Below are 24,114 nucleotides of genomic sequence, written 5' to 3'. Positions count from 1 at the left end.
CTGGCCAGCCACCTGACGCCTTCCTGGTGTTTGCCGTGAGGCGGATTGGCCAGAGGACCTCGCTACATTATCTCAGATCTTTTTTTTTTTTTTGTTCCGCAAGAATGGAAGGGTTACATTCTAGATTCCAGACAGCTGACTCACAGGGAACTTTCTAGAGCAGCACAAAGTGAGAGATGCCCGGTAGGCCTGAAGTGAACAAAGGGTATTTCTGCCAGGCCAGTCTTGCCCATGGAGCGGGGGCACTGTGGTCACCCTCCTCAGGGAACTCTTTGGGAGCTGAAGAGCAGTTTGGGGCCCGGAGAACTTTCCAGAGCACCACCAGGTATGGCTTTGTGGATTGCAGGAGTGTGGTCACTGCCTATACGGGCCAGGGTGCCTCTGGAAGGAGGTAGGACCAGCGTGAGGCCTTGAAGGATGGGTTGAATTTCATTTGGTTGGGGCCCAGAGCATTCCAGGCTGGCCCAGGAGCAGGCTGGTCAGAGGTTGGTTTCAGGACCAGCGACTGGCCACGGTAATATGACCGGCCTGTCTCCTGCCTGTGGTCTTAATTGAACCAGCCAAGCTTTAAAAATGAACAGTTGATCATTTGATTAAGAAGGGCCTTTGACTCTTTCAAGACCCACAGAGACTGATCCTTATCAGCGTGGATTGGAACGGTTTGTATGGAGGAATGCTGGCTAGACTTGGGAAGGACTGTTTGTGCTGGCCCCCGGGGCCAGACTGACCCGTACTTTCTCATTGTTGGGTCCCTTGGTAGAGTGGGTGTTCGGGGCTTAGGCCAGAACCTGCTACCCCGTGAAGAGCGCCCAAGTTCCAAGTCTGCTTGCTCCTCCTGGCGAAGGAACTTCATTGCGGTCTGCTTCAAAGGTACCACCTGGGCCTCTGCAGCAGGGCTATCTGGGGCAGCTTTCCTGTGGCCCCCCTGCTGCAGCACCAGGAGAGCTTGCTGCTGTTGGCCATGAGGGCTATTTGTCAAATTGTTGTAAAGGACATTCAGTTGAACAGAGGGGGAAAAAAAAATAAGAGTTAACTCTTAAAAAAAAAACACACTCTAATTTATTCTGCTTGATTACGCAGCTGGAATGGGAAGGTAGCTGCTGTTTGTGGTTAAATAACTCCTGACAATTTCTTAAAGAAATGATCTTCAAAGCCTTGGCGGGTCAGTGGCTCAAGCACAAAGGCAAGATTGATTTCCATCCTCCTACTCTTTGTTCCCAGAGCTTAAAACAGACACGTTTGGGTAAATTAGTTTGTCTATGTTATTAATGGAAGAAGTTATTAAACTCCCATAAATATGTGCTGGTATCTTGCTTAAAATGCCAAGTTTGTTTTAAGGGAAGGAAAAAAAAAAGGCAGAAGGAAAACATGGAAGAGGTCAGAGGGGTGGATTCATGTTGTCTGTTTTTCTTCTCTAGAGGTGAATTTGGATTGGTGAACTTGGGGGGGGCAATGATGACTCTAGGGGTTCCCCAGGTGGTGGTGGGGTCATGCCCTGTGTCTTAAGATTAGTGTCATTGGGATGCAGAGGGTGATGATACCATCTCCTTAGCAGAGAAGACGACTTGGGGCTGTCCAGCTGGAACCCAAGTTTTCTGTGCTTTACCAAGGCTGGGAAGACAATCCAAGGAGTAGAACACTCCCCAGAATCCACACTGAAGCAAAGCAAAACAAAACAGAAACGGCAGAGAACTGTGGCATTCGCTTGTAACCCCGGCACTGGTGGGGCAGAGACAGGAGGATCCCTGGGCCTCACTGGCCAAACAGCCTATCGGACCTGTTAAGTGCCAGGCCAGCAAGAACCTGCCTCAAAAAGCAAGGTGGACAGCATTCTGAGGAACAACGTCCAAGGCTGGTTGACCTTTGGTCTCCACGGGAACCCTGAAGCATAGATGAACACACACACACACACACACACACACACACACACATTTTCAGGAAAGAGACCCAAAAAGCTGGCACACATGGCAGAGGTGTCTTCCTCAACTCACATCTTAGGCTAGAGTGCAAGAGAGATTTGGTCACAGGACCCACTATGGGGCAATGCCCAAGTTTCTGGGGCTCACAGCAATGGGGGTGCTGGCATAGGTAAATACCCTGACTGTGTGGGGTTCAGGAGTTACAAGTCATGAAGTTTGGCGTTTTTTTCTGAGTTCACAGTGTGACCCTGGGGGTTCTGCCCGCAAAGACTGGTGAGCCTTTCTCTGCAGGTGGCTAAAGGCAGACATGAAGTTATTTTTCTGGTCCTTGAGGGGAAAAGTAAAACACAAAAAGCATTTGGAAATGAAGAAATACATTTGGAAAGAAAAAGGGGCAAATTATGGTCAGTTGCTAGCTAGTGCTTTCCCTACTTGACTTTTCTCAAAGCCCAGAACCCTTGCTCATGTGATTGTGTGCACATATGAACACATAGATACACAACAGACACCCCCACACACAGACGTACACACATACACATAGACACCGACACACTCATACCCCCATACACATAGACACACAGAGACACATACACATAGACACAGATACATCCCCCCACAATAGAGACACAGATATACACATACACACATAGACACAGACATAGACACACTGACACACACACAAACACTCAGACACATACACATAGACACAGACACACTCCCACCTCCCCACATAGACACACACATATACACAGAGACGCATATACATAGACACAGATACATCCCCCCAGAATAGATACACAGATACACACACACACATAGACACAGACACAAACACACAGACACACATGCAGACACATAGACACAGACACACTCCCACTCCCCCACACATAGACACACACACATAGAGACACATACACATAGACACAGATATACCTTCCCACACACATAGGCACACAGATACACACACACAGACACAGATACAAATGCTTACATACCCACCACCCCCATACAAATTGCTGAATGGTCAGTATACCAGCTCTATTACAAACTGATTCATTCCCCCCCAAAGTCTTCACCAAGCACATCTACATCTATAAGAAACAGAGAGGTACATCATGTCTGGCATTGTCACTCAGATAGTGAGACCTGTGAGCCTTGAAAGCAGATGGACTGACTGACCCCACCACTGGGGCTGTGTCCCTACACATTCTGCATTCTCCCCCTTCATACATGTGCAGACTAGTTAATATGGGCACGGGTATATCATGTATAACTACAATATTGGGGGGTCATGGATGTAACTCAACGTGCAAAAGGCTAGCTTCTCTACTTTCTAAAGAGTCACAATCTTCCAGCTAGGGACAAAATGTTAAACACATTTTGGGGATAAGAATATTTCATGCTTACGCCCTAACTCTCTTCCGGGGATCATATGAAATGTCCACACAGCCTCTGCGGCTGTTGGGATCCAAACTCCGTTCCTCTGCAAGAGCAATATGTTCTCTTAACTAATAAGCCGTCTCTCCAATCCTGGAGCACCCTTTGAAAAGCACAATAGTTTATAGCATTTCAATGGCTGCTTACAAAACCCTATAGCCTCCTATTCCTTCCTGTCCCAGTTCCCCCAGATAGTTTCAAGCTAAGCAGAGAACCAACTGACTCAAGCACATTCAGTTCCTGGGTTCAAATTCAGGTTCACCCACCCCTGAGCTCTGCCTGATTCATTAGTCCTGGAAGTCTCGAGGCTGTTGACTGCATGGAGAGCTGAGCTCTCCTTTGCCGCTTCAAACATTCAGTTCTTGAAGCTGCTTCTGGATGAAAGCTGCATCCAAACGAAAATGGGCTCCTTTCGTTGGATGGAAGCCACTTCAAGGCAGTCAGGAGGACTTGGGATTTGCTATAAGGGATTACTTTAGCAATGCTTTTTGCCTGTCTCTACATTTAATTAGTCTTTGGATGTTCTGATCATTTTGATGCAATAAGAATTTTAGTGTATAGAACATCCAATATGTCTCACAGAATATGGACACTTAATAGCCACGTCGCTGAAATGAGCCTCGTTGCTAACTGCTCAGCTTCCATGCACTTAGTCTTCATGTGTTTTCAAGAGCACCTATGCGTCATGAAATGTCACCATGCCTCCGTCTCTCCAATGGGGCAGGGAACAAAGCCTTCATAGTAGATGTGTGAAGACTGCATGAAGGAATTGGAAGGGGGTTGGCAAGGGCCAAGTGCCTGTGAATTTCAGTTATTCTCTTTGAAATTCTCTAGTGTTCATCACTCATTCCCTCTCCTCCTCCTCTTCTCCTTCATTTGTTTTTCAAGACAGGGTTTCTCCGTGTAGCCCTGCCTGTCCCAAAACTCGTTCTATGCAGACCAAGCTGGCTCCAGACTCAGAGATCTGCCTGCCTCTGCCTTAAAGGTATGTGCCACCAACCTCTTCTCATCAGTGAGTTCTTTGCAAGCCCAGACCTTTTAGTCCCTCTCCCTGTCCATTTGAGTCCTGTTGCATGCTCTAGTGAGTGAGCTTATGCATCGAGGGAATGCAGAGTGATGTCTGGCAATCACGATCCTAGGGACTCATTTATACACTGGCAAGCCTAAGTGATCACAATGGGCCATCTTGAATACGCCCTTGGGAGGATCTTGGCACTGCACAGCTTAGTCACAATTCAACTTCCTACATGTCCCATATGTAGGCGTCTTGTCAGTGAACTTGTAACAATGGCCTCCTTGGATGTGGCCTCACATAGATGGAAGTGGAAATAGAGGAGCTTGAGGCGTGGCTTTGCTTAACATGCTCTTCCTGGTGGGTCAGTGGATCCTGTAGGGAGAGCAGGAAAATTCTCCATCGGTTCTTTGTATATTTCTGTGCAGTTGTTCCCCCAATAATCACCCATTTGTCATTTATCTTGGGTCTAGAGATACATTTACATCCTCACCTTCACCCATCCATCTCCTTAGAGTGCATGCAGGGTCTGCCTCACTCACAGCTCCCGACACTAAGGTCTCAAACCTTCTACCACAAGGCCCATTGTGCTCCTGGGCATCCCTAGGGTCAATGGACCCATTGGGAACACAGGAGACAAGTGTGGTGAACCTCCTTCAGCCCTGCTGGCTGCTGACAGGGTAGGGAAGGAATTGACACTTTCCTCTGGGCACCTGACTCCATGGGCTGACAAAGTGTCTAGAGTCACACAGGCCAGTCTTTTCCCAGGAAGCATCTTCCTCTCTACCTGCAGTTAGTTGAAGATGGGGAGGAGGCTCTGCCCTTGTCAGCTGGGTAAAGGATCAATGGGCCATTGAGCACCATCTGCCAGATTAGCTGCACCAGATTTGGTGATGTGAGCAGGAGGCAGGAGGCAAGAGACCAAGACAGAGAAGGGCCCCTGAAGCATAGGCTGAGAGCCCAGTACTAGATTGCTTCCGCCATATTTTACTGGCTGTTATTAACTACTCTCCTCATCTCTCTGACCACATGCCTGATGGAAGCAGGTTAAGGCAGGAAAGATTCATTTGGGTTCATGGTTCAGAGGACACAGTCTGTCATGGCAGAGGAAGGTGTGTTGCTGTAGAGAGGGTTGCTCTACAGCAGTGCAAGTTTTCATCATGGACTATTTTCACGGCAGTGGCAGACCGGAAGCAGAGTGTTCAAGCTGAGAGTCCGGCTGGGCTACAATCCTCAAAGGCCTGACCCAGTGACCCACTTCTGCCAGCCAGACCTCCAGCCTCAGAGACTCTTCAACCTCCCCATGTAGTTTCACCAGCTGGGAACCAGGTGTTCAAAAACACGAACCCTTGGGGGGACATTTCAGGCCCTGACCGTAACACCACCTGAAGTCACAAGGCCAGCCTAGGCTCAAAAATATATTCTACAAGAAGATGCACTCTGCCTTCCGAGGTGTGTGTGTGGGGGGAACCACTGAGTCCCACATTGGAGGATGGACCATGGCTGTGGGCAGAGATAATCCATGTGAAGCTGATAGAGATAGGCAGGGCTGAGCCATCAACAGCTCTTAGAAGAAAGAAGTAGATGAGGAAACTCTATCCAGGGATGAGCTGTGCTGACAGTTTTAAAAGTCTTTTTTAGCTTCCTGGCTGCCTGTTAGGAGCAGAATTTGGCTTGGTTATAGGAATGTTCTACCTCTGACCAGCTGTGTTGCTTCGGGCAGTCACCGAATACACCTTAGCCTTTATTTTCCCATCTGTAACATGGAATTTCAGTTCACACCTGCTGCGGCTGAAGTGTCTGCCCACAAGGCCCACATGTTGGAGATTAGTTATTGGGTCACAAGGAACCTGATCTTTTCTTTTCTTTTTTTTTTTTTTTTTTTTTGGTTTTATGAGACAGGGTTTCTCTGTATTGTTTTGGAGGCTGTTGGTCCAGCCTGGCCTCGAACTCACAGAGATCTGCCTGCCTCTGCCTCCCAAGTGCTGGGATTAAAGGCGTGCGCCACCACCGCCCGGCTGGATCCTGATCTTTTCAGTGGATCAATTTATCAATAGATTCATTATTGGGAGGTGATGGGAACATGTGCCAGTAGGGGCTTGCTCTTGGGGGCTTAGCCTTTGTTTTTCTTTTTCTGTGTAGTGTATACACATATACACATATGTGTATATGGGTGCTGGCTTGTGTGGTCACGTATGGAGGACAGGAGTCAAGCCTGGTGTCTTGTAGATGACTTTTCCATCTTTGTTTTTTGAGGCAGGGTCTCTCATGGAATTTGGAGCTGGCTGGCTCAGCTAGGCTGACTGAGGTCTTTGGGATCTGCCCATCTGACTGATGGTGTGTGGTTACAAGCGCATACTGCTATGCTGAGCCTTTAATGTGGGTACTGGGAATCGAGCTCTGGTCCGGTCCTCGTGCTAGTACAAGAACTCAGCCATCTTCCCAGCTCCAGAGGTGGTTGTTTTGTATTTGAGGGTCTCCCTCTGTCTCTTTCTCTTTCTTGATTACCATTTGACGAGCAATTTGGCAACGCGCTCATGCCACCAATGCTCTGCTTCATCGGGTGTGTTCAGCAGTTGGACCGAATTCTCTAACACCAAGAGCTAAACTTTAACTTTTCTCCTTGCTTACCTCAGCTGTTTGCTGCATTTGATACACTGTTTCAGAGGACCATGGTGAGGCCTTGTAGCATGTCTCTGACACAATGATAAAATGTATGCCTAATAGTAATCAAGTAGCTGTTGTAGCAAATAGCCTTAAATAGCAATAAAGAATAACAAGCAATTGCAATTTCCCACTTGCAAATGGGCCTGGGGTTTTCTCTCCTGGAAAGCAAATGGTAGCTTGGAGCTATTCTGGCAAAGCAAGTTCAGCATTAGAATTGGCCACTGGTCACTAGAGTCCCCTCCCTGGCTTCCCATGTTTTACAGGGCTCTGTTAAGGTGTGGGTAACACTCATCTTCACTTCTAGTGGTATACTTGATACAGGGCCAGGGGAGGTCTTATTCCGGGAAGCAAGGATGCCTCTCTCCAGGCCCAGAAGAGCAACTCTAGTTTTCATCCCCCATACTCTAGTGTCTCTTGGTAGGAACAATCAGGAGGGTGACCAGAAAATACATTTGACTTCTTGCCCAGAAATCTTGAACATAGCCTACATGTAAGTACCAGCCACATGTGGCCCCTGAGTGAGTATAAAAAGGGGATGTGGCTAGTATAGAAAAGATCTTTCTATTCAGAAATGAATAACCTGTGTAGCCTCACATGGGAAAGAGAAGTTCTACATAGACAAGACCTCTACTGCCAGCCATCAGTCAGAAACACTTGAGAACCTTGTCTTGGGCAATGTGGGAGCCAGGTGCAGGTCTTCAAGAGGATCAGGTGGCTCGAAAACCCAGGCGAACTCAGCTTTTCTGTTTCCTTGCCCGTTTCAGGTCACCTGTAGCTTCCAGAAAGGTCTCTTCCCTCATCCTGCCAGGTGCCAAAGAGAAACAGCCTTAGTGGTCTCCCCGAGGGCAAAGGCAAGAACCCACATCCTCTCTGTGTGTGGACAATGGCTGTGTAAGTAAATGGTCCAATGTGAGCTTGGGGGACATTGTGGCAGCTCAAACATCTTAGTATGTACATACATATACGTACACACACACACACACACACACACACACACACACACACACCCCCCCTCCCCACATGGATGCAGGTTCACAGAACACATACTTCCTTTGGGAAAGAAGTTGTTCTTTGAGAACTAAGACATGATGTCTTGGTGTGGAAAAGCAGATGGGTTTGCTTTGGCTTTAGCAGAGTTCTAAAAAAAATGACAAAGCAAAGCCGCCTCGGGGCCTGCTTTTGAAACTCACATAGGAATTTATTTCAGGACCTTCCCTAAAGTACCGGCAGAATGCTGAGTGAGGACTGGATAGTAGCTTTTCCTTAGACACCCCTACCCCCTCCCTGCCTTTCAACTCCAGTAGTACTAAATGGTCCAAGCCAATTCCAGGCTTCCTGCAAACTGCCACCCTTAGTCCTCTCTCCCATCTTTCAGTCCTCGGGAGTTTCTTAAAGTCAGGTGATATTTCAGGCTCCCTGTGTCTTGCACAGCCCAGACTCTTTCTGGAGCTTTCCATGAGCTGACTGCAGTCAACCGGTGGTTCCTTCATGGGCTTGCTGCAGTGGCATGGGTGAGATTAGCTTTCTGCTATCACTGTAATTTACAAGGCTCACATCACCATGTAACAACTTGGTGATTACATGGAAAATATCGTATAAATACACAGTAATTACAAGTTCATGCAGATTACTTGGGATATACATTTGAAGTTACCGAGTAGTTCAAAGATTAATTATCCTGTAACTGGCAGTATTTAAATCACTTTTCCCCCCTCATATACGGATACATCGAGGTCGACTTCAAGGCAGCCTCGGACAGGAATGCCATGAGTATGATCTGAAAAGAAAAAATGAAATTTGACAGGCATGGATTATTTAAAGCATGCATATGGGAGCTGAACAGCCACTACACTTTGATGCAAATCGTAGGGGAAGGAGCAGGGGGATGGTGTGCAGGGAAAGGTGCTGACCAAAGTGAGGGCTTCCTGCTGGGGACTTGAAATTTAAACAAATAATCATTTAAATGGCAGCTCAGCATTACGTCCCGAGCTGCGTGCATTAATGTCAACATCTGGTACCAACATTTTGACAATTCTATTAAAATGCCCCAGCATTCCCTATCTAACACCTGTTAGCTCTAATTTTCTTTCCTGAGAAGCACACCAGTAGACAGGGTAGATTCCAAACCATTTATCACTTTTAAAGTGCTTCCATATGCGTGTTGGACCCAGGCTGGCCCTAGGCAAACGTTTTCCGAATGCATTAAAATTCAGGACTATTTTTTTTTAAGTGTAGACACCAATGTTTCATTGAATTCATGTCTGGTAATTATTAGCTTAAATTATGGCTCACACATGACAAAGTGGACCATGAATTAAAAGGCATGCGCGCGGCGCGCACACACACACGCACGCACGTACACGTTCTTCAATAGATGCATTGGAGCTGTACATTGCACGTTATTGAGATGTCAGTCAGTAACCATTACGAAAACATGCTTCACGGAGGACCCTGGTAAGAGGCCCCCAGGGTTCCCAAGAGACCATCTAAAAATGTCAAAAATGTTACAGTATAAATGAATGACATCAACAAGCCTGGGTAGGCTTGAGATGCAAAGCTATTAGTTAATATGTTACAAGTTCCAAACCTCTAAGAAAAACAGGCAATACAATTTTCTTTTAACAAAGGGCAGCAGATAAGATCTAACTCATTCCCAGACAAGGCAATCTCTCTGATTTGGAGAGAGAGGGTCTTCAGCAGGCTGGAAGCGCAGGATGATTCAGGGAGATTTGGGGAAACTTGCAGAGCCAGCTGCTGGCTCTGCCTTGCCTGGAAATGATGGGTGCGAAGTTCAGTTATACCAGGGGTTCTCTTCATAATGATGTCTGGCTGCTGCTTGCTGTGCCTTTTTCATAAATAGAGGTGGTGCAACGGGATCTTCCGGCTGGTTTTAAAGGAAAGTAGGTGCTTGCGAGAAAGAGGTGATGGGAGCAGGGTCATCACAGGGGTAAAAGATCACTCATGCTTTTCCAAGGAACCTCTTAAAATGAGTTATCAAATGTTGTAGAGTTTTTTTTCCAGATTCTCATACCCACCCCCACCCAAACAAACCCATATGAAAAAAAATGTTTTAAGCAACCACCAAACACACAGAGAAACAGGAAATATTTTAAGCAGAAGTAAAAACAAAAACAAACAAAACACTTTCATGTACTTGGGATGAGGGTATGAACAGTTCTCTTGGAAATGCAAGAAAATCTTGAGATGACAAGGGAGGAAGGTACAGAAACCCAGTGTCACCAAACTCTCAACGTAAAAGACTCAGTAGGCAGTTAAAATGTCTGCCCCTGTACACACTCATACCTACACGTTCACACTTCCTCTGTTTACTAAATAACATTTCAACACAGTTTTCATCTTATAAGGAAAGTGTCTGAAACTTGGAATAAGTGCACTTAATTAAAGGGAGGCTGTGAAAATGTGCACTAATCTGATATGACTAATAGCAAGTGCATGAAATTGCTAATTAGAATTTCATTAAAGGTGCTGCTTTATCAGACTGTGAAAATCACAACCTTTAAAATTCTTTCAGGAGAGCTTAATTCCTTTTCAAACAGAAATATTCTTTAAAGACATTTGATTTGTTCTGAAGCAACGCGCAGTTTCGGCTGGAACTAAAAGACGTCTCCGATATTCCAGGAGGCAACATCAGAGTAGGAATCTAGATGTGGGGCTCTGTTGTCTTTGCCTGACGTATATACTCACACCCACAGAAGATTGTTCAAAAAAAATCGGTCATAAAAAACCCAAGTAGGGTCAGTTTGTCCCACACGGAATGTCCATTTTGCTGAAATCAAAATTTAGTCACTCCTGCAAGAGTCACTTTAAGCATTTTAAAGTCACTAAAAGAAATGAAATTAAATTTTTTCACATGCATTTTTTGGGGGATTAGAATTTATGCTTTATCTCTCCACTTTAAAAATATTTCTCTCCTTTTTTGAGATTATAATATAATCAGATGCATTTTTAAAAGGGACATTTACAATAAAGTATATTTTTTCTTTAAAAGAAAAGACCTTTCTGTTTCCTTATCAGCCAGTGGCCTTTATTCTTTTCGCTCTCTTTTTGTAAAGAAAAATCTACCTCTTAAAATATAGCAACACTTTAATCATAAAATTGCCGTCTTCATTGCATGGTATGGTTTTCCCCGTTTTAATTATTCAGCACTGGATCCAAACTCCAGGTCAGTTCTTACCAGATTAATAAGAAATTCTTTCTTTTAATTTTCCTGTTTTTTTTTATTTCAGCCATTTATTTGCATTTTTTAAATGTAAAAATCCCTATTTGCTGAATCTTCCTGTGTGGCCAGTGGTATTTTTTTTCCTGCTTTCTGTGTACCCCTCCTCGATCTCACAGGTAGTAACAGGTTTCTTTTGAATACTCACACCAGATAGAACAGTGACATTTTTATTACCAAAAATCAAAAAACCAAAAAAACTCATTAGTAGTCATGTAAACTAGAGTCCCTCGGAACATCATCTTCCTTTACTTTCATGGTGTAAAAATCTCAGCCTTGCTGACTGCTCTGAACACCCCATGTGACAAGTGATGGTGCGATTTCAGAGTCAAATCTTCTAAATGCACCTCAGATCCTGATTTAGGAGCTCGTCAGTCACGTTCAGATGGCTATCCTTTCTGAACGGGGAGGAAAATGGAATTAGAAGTAACTTTATTTGAGAAACTGATTTCCTTCGACACCTGAGCAAATCTCAAGCGGGTTAATGACAGTTTGGTTTGATTTTGAATTCAGCTAAAGGAATTTTCAGGGCATTCGGATAATTTGTCACCAGCGTTAGGCAGCAGGTGAAAGACTACGTTTTTCTTTTCTAACATTTGTGTGTGTGGGGGTGGTACATTTGTACAATAAGAATAATGATTTGGGGGAAAAATAGGTCTAGACTGAAATGAGAGAAAATTATGCTCCCTAGCTGTCATCTGGAGCCCAGGGCGGGTGTCGGTCTTGTTCCCCGTGGCCACTGCAGTCAAACAAAGCTGCTAATCCGAATGTTTTAAGTTTCAAACTGGAAAATATTGTTCTAATGTGGAAACAATGGGATCGTTGTCCTTGTGAGCACTCCGCCATCTCAGATGCTTTAACCACTCGCTTTTCTGCAAAACAAATGACAAGTAACGGCAATTTAATTTTTTTGTCAAGTCAGTCACAGGGAGAACGTGACACAGCAACACGGCAGACTGGGACCCCCACTTTCTCTGTCAATAGTTGGATTAGCAGTGGCAGGAATGAAAATAGCAAAGTATCCAGTAGCTCTCCTTGGTCCCCAGCTCTCTCCGAATTCATCCATTGTCATCACGAGGCAGAGAACTCTCCTTTGCCTACGCCAGACTTTGGGATGGAAAATTCCAGTGTCACAGAACAAGGGCCCGGAGTCCAGGATTTGTTCGTCTCTGGGGCCCCTGAAGGGTTCAGCATGGTATACTCTCTTAGCCTCTGGAGACAGACCTGAGGATGACAGGTCCCTTGCTGGCTCTGTGGCAAGGTCACTGAGCTTTGGGTTCCTCTGTGGGTGACCTTGAATATTTTTCTTGCCCCCTCTGGCTTCAGTTTGCCTAACCAGAGGGTGCTGACAATTGTCCTTTGCCCTCGAAGGCCCAGAGAACTACCATGGAGAGCTTCAGATGTTGCTTAGTGGAAATAAAATAGTCAGGACACTGGGGAAAAACTCTTTTTCCACTGTTCCTGGCTTCCCCAAAGAGGGCATAGTTTGCCCCTCGATTCTGCCCCATCTCAATTCAGCTGTTGCTGCTGAGAGAGGCCCTTCACGGTCTCCTCACCAGGGATGACGGCGAGGCTGTTGCCTTCCTAATACGGGGCTCTCACATAAATGGTGCTGTCTTTTTTTGTTCAGCGTTATTGTCTGTCTTCTCCCAGAAGGTATGTTCAGAGGGGCAGGCTCACCAAAGGACATCAGCCCTTTGGTCAACGCTGGGTATGCGGGAGGTAGTCAGTAAATCACGGAGGATGGATGGATAGAGTCACTTCCTCTGCAACATGACACCAGCCTAGGTGAAGAGCACCCCTCCCTAAGCACCAAGGCCCGCTGCTCAAGGTTGCACACAAAAGCGTCAATTTGGAATAATAATAACAGCAATTACAGTTTCCCAGCAGGTGTAGGTTGTCTAGGACGATGCCAGACAAGAGGAGACTTTTCTGCTTCTCTCCATCTCGCCCCCCATGTGATGAGGATGAGCTCTGTGAAGAGAGTCCTTTGGCTTGACGAGTCTGACATGGTCCTGAAGCTGGCCAAGGGAACTTTCAGGTTTCCTTCTGCCGTCCTACACGTTTGAGAACTTCTCTGCCTCTGGCTCAGCTCAGACCTCAGTCTGCAGAGTCTCCTAGGGCCTGGAAACCCCATCCCCCTGCTCCCAGAGCAGCAATCCCTACTTTTCTACAATGCACCTTGCTGTGTGTCCCCCCTAGTGACGCACACTGTGTGTTTGGTCCTGAGCTACTGCGGGCGAAGTTTCTTTTGATCCTAGACTGACCTTACTTGATGTGACCTTGGTCACAGAGTCATGCCTTTCCTTACACGCCTCTCTGAAGCCAGATGCCCAGACTGGCTCCTGCTGGACTAGCCAGGCCAACCCGAGGAGGAGCCTGCACCAGCTGCCAGCTTATGGAACCAGAGCCCACTGGGGGGGCCATAAAAGCCTAGCGTCCAGTGGGTAAGGTGATGCATGAACTGGCCGAAGTCTTTGGGTCTCAATGCCATGACCAGAATCCAGGGCCTGAGTATTTCAGGAAGGCCTGGCCTGGCTCCACATACCATGCTATTTATTTACTCCGTGGGATTACTGTGGACAATGGCCATCCTCGGTGGCGCCTCCCATCCCGAGGTCCTATTTTGAGAAGGAATTTGTTGAAGATGGCCGTCTGGCTACCGACCCAGAGATCCAGGAGGTCGTTTATGTATCCCATACCAGTTGCTTAGCAGCGCCCAGTTCAATGGAGGAAACTGGAGACATAAATATGAACACAGCTGACACAGGCTTCTACATCTCCAGGCCAGGAACTGCACTGTGTGCTTTGCGTAATACACAGCTATCAAGGCAAGCCTTTTCTTGTCAACGCTACATAGGAGGAAACTGAGGCACAGAACGTACCGAGAACTTTCTAAAGATACCTAAGGAGGATGTGGTGGGGTCTGGTCTTGGGAGCAAGGCCTGAGATCTAAGTTCCCTCCTTAGCCTTGGATCCAACAAGCGGTGGTGTTCAGTCTGGGCGAGCCTCCAGGAGGATGAGACTCAGCTGCTGTTCTTTGGCAACTCAGGGCTGCGGCGTTGGTGAGGAGAGATGTACATGGTGGAACTTCATGCACGCCGTCACCCAAAACTGCTTACTATGTACCAGGCCCTGTCCCAGCTACTTTGCTTACCTTCCCTGCTGCTGGGACCTTTCCAGTAGCCCTGCAACCATCGTCCCCAGTGCAGATGGGGTGGACTAGCCACTCATCTCTGGTCTCGGTGTCCCTGAATGGCAGAGCAGGGATGGGAGGCCAAGACCCCAGTTCCAGGTCTACACCCTGCCTTACTGTTGTCACTCAGGGGAAGGGATCCACCTACACTGGCCCCAAGGAGAGCCGGATTGCCCAGGTGTTGCTAGGCTGCCCACGCTTGCAAGACCGGATAATGGTGACTGAACTGCTCTGGGGTTGCTGTGTCTGAAAGGAAAAGATGGAGGACAAGGTCAGTGACACCCACCTTTTAAGTTATTGCCATTTGTGTGTGTGCGCGTGCTGTGTGTGTGTGTGTGTGTGTGTGTGTGTAACCCAGAGGTTCACATCAGCTGTCTTCCTCTGTCACTGTCCACCTTAGTGTTTGAGACAGACTCTCCCATTGAACCTGGAGTTCACCGATTGGCTAGATTGGCTGGCCAGCTGTCTCCAGGGGATCATCTCATTGGCTTCATGCTGGATTATAGACATGTCCTCCTGCTCTTGGCATTTATGTGGGTTCTAGGGATCAAACCCAGGTCTTCGTGCTTGTGTGGAAAGCATTTTAGTGATCAAGCCATCCCACCAGCTCCAGCATTTTTTTTTAATTTTCCTTCATTTTGCAGCTTTGGGATCAAACTGAGGGCTTCACCCAAGCTTGGTGAGCACCGTACCCGTGGGTTCCATAAGCACTTTTCTTTTTCATTTTGAGACAGGGTCTCATTAGGTTTCCCAAACCAGCCTTTGGTTTCAAACTTGCAATCTTCCTGTGTCAACCTCTTGAAGTGGCTAGCATTATAGGCCTGTATCCCCAGATCTGGCTTCATCTTAAAGACTAGGCACAAGGACAACCAGACATGTGTCTGTGGCCCCAGGTCCTTCTCTTTGTGGCCTGGGTCAATGACGAGTATCATGGAGTGAGGCCAAGTAAACGACCTGCCTCCAAAATTATATCCCCTAGTCTAGGGCACACGGCCATGGCAAATGAAGAGATCAAGTTAATTGCAAAATGGCTGTAAGTGACAAATCTCATTGGATGATGCAGATGGTTAGCAAATTAAGCCTATTATCACTGACATCATCATCTTTTTGGTTTTTTGTTGTTGTTGCTGCTGCTAAGAAGGTTGTATTCCAAGGCTCATGAGTCAACCCACAGTTGGCTTCACAGCGCAGTCCCACTAAGTCCTCATGTAGTCGCCCTGACCTTCCACCCATTTTACAGGTCAAGGAGCAGTGAGGATAAGCAACCTAGTGTTTGGCTCCGTAGCAAATCTGCCTGGCTCCAGCTGAGGGTCTTTGCTGCAGCTTCACAGGCTTCAGAAGGAGACCCCATGTCCTGGGGCTACTCTGGTCCAGAGTGAGTGGCGCCCCCTAGCACTTTGCCATACGCCACCCTGCTTGTTTTTGGAAGGGTCCCCTCTTCAAATACCCAATTAAATGTCTGGGCGCCAATTCCATTATCCTGTCTACCCACCCTCCAGCTTGTTTGCTCTCGAGTTTAGAACCATTCAGCCTCGGTGGCCCTGGTCCCATGTGAGCAATGCTTTGGAGGGCCAGAGTGACGCGTGTACAAGGCAAGCCTTGGTTCCTTCTACTTTCTCAACACGCTGCTGGCACCAGCGTCCAAGCTGATTTTAGCTTACACATCAGGGTGTCGAGAGAGAGAGAGAGAGAGAGAGAGAGAGAGAGAGAGAGAGAGCAGACAGACAGACAGACAGACAGACAGACAGAGATTGAGATAGCTCCTTCCTGAAACTGAATGAGAAGGATGTCCGTTGGCCTCAAGCTTATTGTTCCACCCTACTAAGGGGGTCTGGCAGGCTCTTCATGGTGTTCCCAGGTTATAAGTGGCTGGTGACTTTACTGAGGGCCAACACACCCTTAGACCTCAGGGTGCAGGTAAGGGAGTCATGTGTCCTACTTGCCTCAAACTCACTAGGTGAGCAAGAGCGATACCATACTAAATACTCAAGGTCCTGAGTGACAATGAGTGAACACCATGCAGATGGCATAGTCACTCAGGGGAGAGAGAGGTTCCACTTCCCTTGAGATAGCTGTGGGGCCTGGGGCACATTGCATGTCTTCTCTGTGCCCAGTTTCCTCACGAATAAAGGAGACCCAGGGCTTTGGAAGATGATTTTTTTTTTTGTGATGCGTGAGAAGCTTTTGAAAGGGGTCTTCTTCAGAAGGAGCTACCGATGTCAGCTGGCCCCAAAACATCTGCTGAAAACCTCCGCCCACTCTGCTTTCCCACTAGAGACTTGTGGTGTGTGAGTCCCAGAAAGGAACACTTTTAAGACTGAAGGCAAGGATGTAATTATTTCACTAGACCCGAGATAAATGATGAATGGGTGTTTGTTGGGGAACAACTTACACAGAAAAATACAAAGAACCCAGGAGCACTTCTCTGCCCTTTCTACCAGATCCGCTGACCCACCAGAGAGAAGGCACAAAGGAAAGCCACGCCTCCCTCTTACCCTTCCACCTGCCTGTGGCCACGCCCAAGGGGGTGTGGCCACTGTTACAAGTTCACTGCAAGACTGAAAACATTCAGCGGCATGGGTTCCCCGCTCACTTGGAGACTTAGGATGAGCCTTGTAGTCTGGTCTTGCCTTCTCAGTAAGACAGGAACACAATGAAAACCCACAGCCACGCGAGGACTAAGCAAATGTTGTGCATAAAGCAAATGGAACCAGTATTTGCCATACTTTACACCTTAAATTTCCCCTTATGCACCTTATACTAGTCGGCTTCCCTCTTGGGTGCATAAAAAGATTACATTCCAAGGGACTGTTTTTTTTGTTGTTGTTGTTTTGTTTTGTTTTGCTAAGGCAGGGGTAATACGGAAACTTCTACACCTGCCTAGCCTTGAGAATTTCTTTTCTTTCTTTTTTTCCTTAACTTTTAAAGTTAGTTATTTAAGGGTGTGAGCATGCTTGATGGCTTGAGTTTAGTCCTAAAAATACATAAAGTAGAAGGAAAAATTGATTCCTGCAAACTGTCCTCTGACACACGCATGCCCCACTCTTGTAAAATAAACACATTTTTGTTTGTATTTCGAAACAGGGTCTCTCCGTGTAGTTTTGGAGTCTATCCTGGCACTCATTTCTGTAGACCAGGCTGGCCTCGAACTCACAGAGATCCACCTGCCTCTGCCTCCCGAGTGCTGAGATTAATGGCGTGCACCACCATCACCCTGCTATAAATACAATTTAAAATAAGCCAAAATACAAAGCAATGGAGTTCATTTTGACTATATATATATATTAAGAAATAATGTGTGTGCACATGCCTGTGTTATTGTACTTTATCTTGCCTGTTTTTGTCCCCAGCTACTTACCTCTGTTTCTCCTAAGCTGGTTCTCTTCATTTCCCTCAGTGGTTCCCCTTCCTGCTGTCATGTCACAGGTAGAATTTCTTATATGGCTGTCCTAGTAAACTCTTAGAATACCAACACAGAGGAAGCTGAGGCAGGAGGATTAAGAGTTTGAGACCAGTCCAAATTAAAACGTGGAGTCATGACTCAAATACACCCACCACCAAAAATAAAAACAAGAACAAAACCCAAACCCCAAACCAAATATTTAGATGCAGGTCAGTGATGTACCTGTCTAGCATGTATGAAGCTCTGTTTTTTTCTTAGCACTGCCAAAACAAAGACTAAACAATAAACCATATTTAAACCACATATATACCCATGTATATGTACACACACACACACACACACACACACACACACACACACACGGCATACACACTACACGCACACCACCCACCCACACCCACACCTGTTTGTTTCTAACTCATGCAATACTAAATATCCACACACAAAGTGACATGAGAACCACTTGTTGAAGGTGGCAGAGGTTCTCCCAGGAAAATGTGCCTTCCTAGCCTGCTGGCTGCACGTGTCCTTGGACCATCCCCCCCACATATCAATTAATTGCCCTTCCCAAACACCTTGTGAAAGTAACCCAGCTACTGCCTCATCTTTAGGGATAAGGGCAGAGGCACATAGAGGGTATGCAGCAGCTGTAACAGGGAAGTGGGACCTTCCTTCCTCCTCAGCTGCTGTCAGTCCTACGAGGGAACCCCTCCCCAGCCACCCCTGTAACCCTTCGAGGTTCTGGGTAAGTGTGTCGGGTGAGGAGGTGCCAGGCTGAGGGCCCAGCACGTGTGGGAGACATGGGAACTCTGACCTGGGTGTGTACATGCACCAGATAGCCAGCCTTCCCAGGTTCCTGACCGAACATGGCACCACACCGTGTGCGCTGATGCTTCCGAACGACTCCTTAGTGAAGACCATCGTCAGCATCTTCCACATGAGAAACCCCCAGCTCAGAGCGGCTTTCCCTTCCTCAGAGTTTTCACGGTTAAAGAAGGAAGTCTGGCGCTACCCCCAGGTCGCTGACCCAGCAGGCCTCGCTCCTTGTCCAGCCTCCTCTTGCCACTTGGAAAGAGCAATAGTACCAGCTTTGTGCTCTTCCTGGATGGTAACTTGGAAGCTGCCCCTGTGATCTAGTAAGAACCACTAGCTAGAGTCAACACCTAACACGTGCACACACAGCTCTCATCCCTGGGATGACAACAAAGACCCCCCTCCAACCCCCCCCCACGGCCAAACCCACAGATTGAAAACAGGACTGGTCTTTGTCTATACCCCTTACCAATCTCTGCTACAGAATGGGTGCCTCGGACCATCCCACATTTTGTTGGCTTGGAGCGGAAAGGGGACGCACAGGCAGGAGCAAGCTTGTGCCACCCAAAGAGTGAAGTCAGAAGGGGCTTGGCTGTTCCCATTTGCACAGCAGCTCTGCTCCTAGTAGCTGAGTGACTTGGGGCAACCTACTCCACCTCTCTAAGTCTGTTAAGTCACCTATAAGATGGAGATATACAATAGAGGCAGCAATCAGATAAGATTGCTATGATGAAATTATAAGCTAGCAAATTATAAAACAGCAGGCTCAACACTGACTTAGTTGTCCTTTATCATCTAGGGCCAGCAGGGTGTTAGCATGTGGCGAGAGGTACAGTGCACAAAAGAATGCAGACACAAAGCTTCAGGGCTATACAGATGATGTCTAGGTGGCTCACAGGGGGCCCATAGAAAATGAGGCTAGAAGGAGAGGCAAGGCTGGCTGGGGCAGCTTGTCCTGGAACACTCTTTCAACGATGGGTGCTGTGTATGCTGGTGGTCTCATAATATCACATCGCCTAGTGATGTCACCACCATCTTATTTGCATAAGCACATTCAGCGACATCCCTCCCAGCCACAAAAAAAACCTCTTAGTTATACTCTTCCAAGACTGTATCTCCGTCATTAAGTGACACATAGCTGTTTAATAGGCCTCGGGGAGCCACTGAAGGTTTTCTGAGCAGGGGATATCATGGCCTGAGATACTCTGGAAAGACCCCCTCTAGCTGCAGAGTGTAGGGTAGAGCAAAACCAGCTGTTGTCTACACGCAGGACATGCAGGGTGGTCATGGAGAGGGTACCCCTGTGGACTCGGCAGTCTGTGAAGGTCAAGACGCACCAGAGTGGGCTTGGGCTGCACAGACCCTTGGCGAGAATCAGCAAGTACTATCGGAACATTCATTCCGTGTCCAGTTGTGCAACTGGCCTCCCCAGCCAGCCTTTATCTTTGCAGGTCAAGCCTGGGCTTCAGTACCTTCATGCACCACATGATATCAGCCATGATGGTGTAGAAAGGTAGAGCCACAGGGACCAAGGGACCAGGTCCCTTTGGGGCCTGAGACCCAGGGAAATCTGCCGTCCTGGGGGTGGCAAAGCTCTCTGACCTTCAGAAACCGGTTCCAGCAGGTATGCTCAGAGGGCCAAGGGAAGGAGGCTCCTTTTGTAGTCACATGCAGGTTTCTGAAGTGCAAGCCACACTGGCGAGAGCTGCCTGTCTGTCTCAGGCGAGCTTTCCCTTAACCTTTGCTTGTAATCCTGCAAGCCCACCTAATCAATTGAAGATCATAAAATATTAGACTTAACGCTGCAAAGTGCTGCTTTTTAATTCACATAACAAGCTCCTAAATAATTCAAACAGCAAACAGACCCTGCGAGTCAATGGTGGGAGGCAGCTTGGATCAGCAGGAGAGTGTCAACACATGCCACATTTCCCGGATCGACTCCATTTCAAGAACCCTATTAAGTTAATTGCTGGTTTCTGACAGCACAGAGCATGCTGGGAGAAAGCAAGCTTTATTAGCCTCATGGCATCTGGAGGCCTCCACCACTTTGCCTCTACTTGCAGACATTGGGGAAAAGCAAATCAAATTAGGAGACCAGAGATGCTCTGGATGACCGGTGGCCATCCGGCTCATGGTCAAAGCCAGAAACTTTCCAGAGTAAATTCGCTTTATGACTACTCATACACACACACACACACACACACACACACACACACACACACACACACATTAACGGAAGGGAGGCACCCTTTCAGCTCTGCGTGAGATATAACCTGCTTGGGGGAGAATCTCTGATTTGAAGGGGAATAAGGTGGACTCTTGAGGGTACCTTGGTAGACCCTGAAGTCAGTGAAACCAATTCAGGGCTAGGAGCAAGTCCTCAGGGTTGGCAAACTGGATAGAGAGAGGCCGTGGATCCGGAGATGGGCAGGAAGGACCAGGGGAGGGCATAAGGATGGCAAGACCCCCTAGCCTCTGTGATGTAGAAGAGGCCTCTGTGAAAGAAAAGGTTTACATGGGAACTAACTGACCTCCTTGTGGTTCTGGTACCTGGTGAGTCCCTGTGGGCTGTAGCATCCTGTGGCTTAGTGGTCTAGCACAGGTATGCCCCCCCCCCCACGGTGCTGTCTTTCTTTCAGACTCAGGATGATGCTATCATGGCTACAACCAAGATTCTATGTAGATTATAGTTCTAGCTGTAACCCTTTAGTGTGTGTGTGTGTGTGTGTGTGTGTGTGTGTATGCATATGGAGGCCACAAGTCAATGTCAGGTGTCTTCCTTGACTGCTCTCCAGTCTGTTCTTCGAGACAAGGGTTCTCACTGAACCTGGAGGTCCATGGTGGGCTAGACCAGTTAGCTGGTCAGTAAGCTCCAGGCATCAGGCTGTCTCTCTGCCTCCCCAGCTCTGCCCTGCCCCAGCTTTTTATCTTTGTGCTAGGAGCCCATACGTAGGTCCTCAGGCTGTGTAGCTGTGCCTTAACTATTCAGCCATCTTCCCCAGTCCTCCCTAGATGAACTTAAGCAAAAGAGCTAATTTCCCCGTCCATCTCCCCATGGTTCAGGTGAACATCAAACCCTGACTGAGAGGACTGAATTAAATAATACACACTGAATATCTGGTCCCTTGTTACATCCTTGCCACTCCATATGGGGGCTCTCAGGTGAGCAGCCTGTAGGACAAGGTGTTACACAGCCCTGTTACCAAGGACCCTTCCAAGGCATCTTGCTTGCACATCTGGTTAATTACAAGCATGTTTTGTGACTCTTTTATAGTTCTTTTCGCCCCAGCCCTTGGATCCGGTTTCTGTCTACAGAGAGTACGCTTCTTTGGTGAACCAAGAACTTCCCTTGGGAGGCACACAGCAGAGAATACAGTACGATAACGACTGTAGGAGTGAGGGACTGTAGGAGTGTAGGAGAAACTGCGGCCAGCCTACCCAAGCCGCTATTGCCCTGTCCCTGGTGCCTAGGTCAGCCTGCATGAGCACGCGCATGCGCGGCAGGCATCTCCTTCCTGAGCCAAGCTGCCAGCTGCCTCAACGCCCAGTGACTGTTGACAGAGAGACACCTGACCCAGAGACACCAATGAGGAAAGCAGAACGCAGCGGAGTCAGCCGCCTGAGCCAATAGCACCTTGGGAGGGGGTATAAAGCCAGGTCTAACTTAGTTAATAAACGAGTCTGCGGAATGCTCTGCTACTCACTGACTCCCAGTGCCTGAGTCGTTGGTGCTGCGTCTTCTCACCCCCTCCCCCAAGGGGTGTCCGAGCAGGGTCACCCGCAACAGGACTGGGTTTAGACGGACTGCATTGGGAAGCGGAAGCGGGCGGACAGGGAAGCCAGATGGGTGGGATTGAAGCGCCTCCCTGCTTTGATGATAACCGGGGCCACAGAAAACAGACACAGAGTGTGGTACAGGATCGCATCCCATATACACGGTACCCGACCAGCTGGGGACCCTTACAGCTGTCTTATAGGCAGGGGAGTTATCCCTCTTTATATATAAAAAGAGCAGAGGCTGAGAAAGGCTGAGCAACTTTCCCAAGATCAAACAGCTGGCAAATGTCTGAGCTAGAGGCCCCTCTCTGCATCACACACCGCTGGGCTGGCCACTCCCTGTTTCCTCCCTCCCTTCCTACATCCCATGGCTGGTGGGTCTTTTGGAGCAACAGGGTTGTCCTCAAGCCAGCCCAGCAACACCGTGGTCTCCTAAAGTCTTTATCTCCTTCTTCTCAACTCAGCAGGTGTCCTGGAAATCATAGCCTTCAGGACTCCCATCCCTGGGACTCCTCTTGTGACCTGGGCTGGAGGGGACACTCCCTGTGTGACCTCATGGTTCTGCAGATAGGCTTTTTAACTAACTTCACCTCCCCACCCATCTCCTCACACACAACTTCAGGGGGACATCCAATTGGAGTGCAGGACTCCAATCAAGAAGCACTTGGCCGGCTGACCTGTAACAGGATCTCCAAACAAGACCCCAACTTGGTAGCCCCTGCATCCTACCCGTCTCCATCTCAGGGAGTGGAGCTCCTGGAGGAAAGAAAAAGGTACACCCACTTCCCACAAACCCAGAAAGAGATGAGTACAGCTGAGGTACTGCTGCCTGCCACTTGTGTCTTGGGCTCCATGTAAAGTCTAAATATATACTTTGGAAATTGAAAGAAAAAGGCTCACGTATAGAATGTGGCTGGTGGAGGCATGGCTCTCTTTGAACTTGTCTCTTTAAAGACACAACTGGAAGCGTGCTTTTCCTACCCTCGAGGAGATACTCGAGCATGGCAGCAGATGAGGGATGGAAATTAAAGTGTCTCTCTCCGGGCCACCATACATGAATAAAACAGGCACCATCTATTCCAAGCACTCATTAATAGCTGGTCTCTGAGGGCCCCGGCAGCAGCTAGAGGATTTTACTCATTAAAAAGATGCTGGGGTGGAGTTGGTGGTTCCTTGGGTCCTATCGATGCTGCTGGGGCCCTAGTTGTCACACCTTGCCCAGAGGCCTTAAAGTATCAGACTGATTGCTGGTTGGAAGCCCTCTGTGAGGGTGAGGGTCTAGACAGTCCCTGGAACACGGGTGGGAGCTTCATGGCTTCATACAGCTGGCTTCCACTGTGTTGGATTTACCTGGGTCTTACAGGGTCCTACAGTGTTCCAACAGCTACTCGTGGAGGTAGTAGGGGACTTTGTCAGGATAGGAGCCTGAGCTTAACTCTCTCAGGCAGAGGGAAAAACAGTAATTCTACCTCCTTTTCAGGGATTCAGGGAGTGCTGCTGGGTACAGCATTAGTAACTTGTGGAAGAGAAGGGAGCTGCTCCATTTGAGCTACGCCAAGCTGCAGCTACTGAGTTAGGAATGGCAGGTCACCCATAACTTTTTTCTGTGTGTATGTGTATGTGTGGGGGGGCATACCATGGCACACGCGTGAA

The 24,114-nt window shown here is 47.8% G+C and overlaps 1 long non-coding RNA gene across 1 annotated transcript; it reads left to right on the top strand.

Moving 5' to 3' along the window:
• The first annotated feature begins 209 nt into the window (after positions 1 to 209).
• LOC110343776 lies at positions 210 to 23,490 on the top strand. The gene is made up of 5 exons (XR_005875950.1): positions 210 to 325; positions 7,800 to 7,926; positions 13,152 to 14,739; positions 21,959 to 22,622; positions 23,084 to 23,490. It is a non-coding gene; the product is annotated as an uncharacterized LOC110343776 (long non-coding RNA).
• Positions 23,491 to 24,114: the final 624 nt, after the last annotated feature.

This window comes from Mesocricetus auratus, unplaced genomic scaffold (genome assembly GCF_017639785.1).
Source record: "Mesocricetus auratus isolate SY011 unplaced genomic scaffold, BCM_Maur_2.0 Super-Scaffold_4256, whole genome shotgun sequence".
Classification (NCBI taxonomy): domain Eukaryota; kingdom Metazoa; phylum Chordata; class Mammalia; order Rodentia; family Cricetidae; genus Mesocricetus; species Mesocricetus auratus.
Note: the sequence above shows the minus strand (reverse complement) of the source record. Positions and strands in the feature narration are given on the sequence as shown.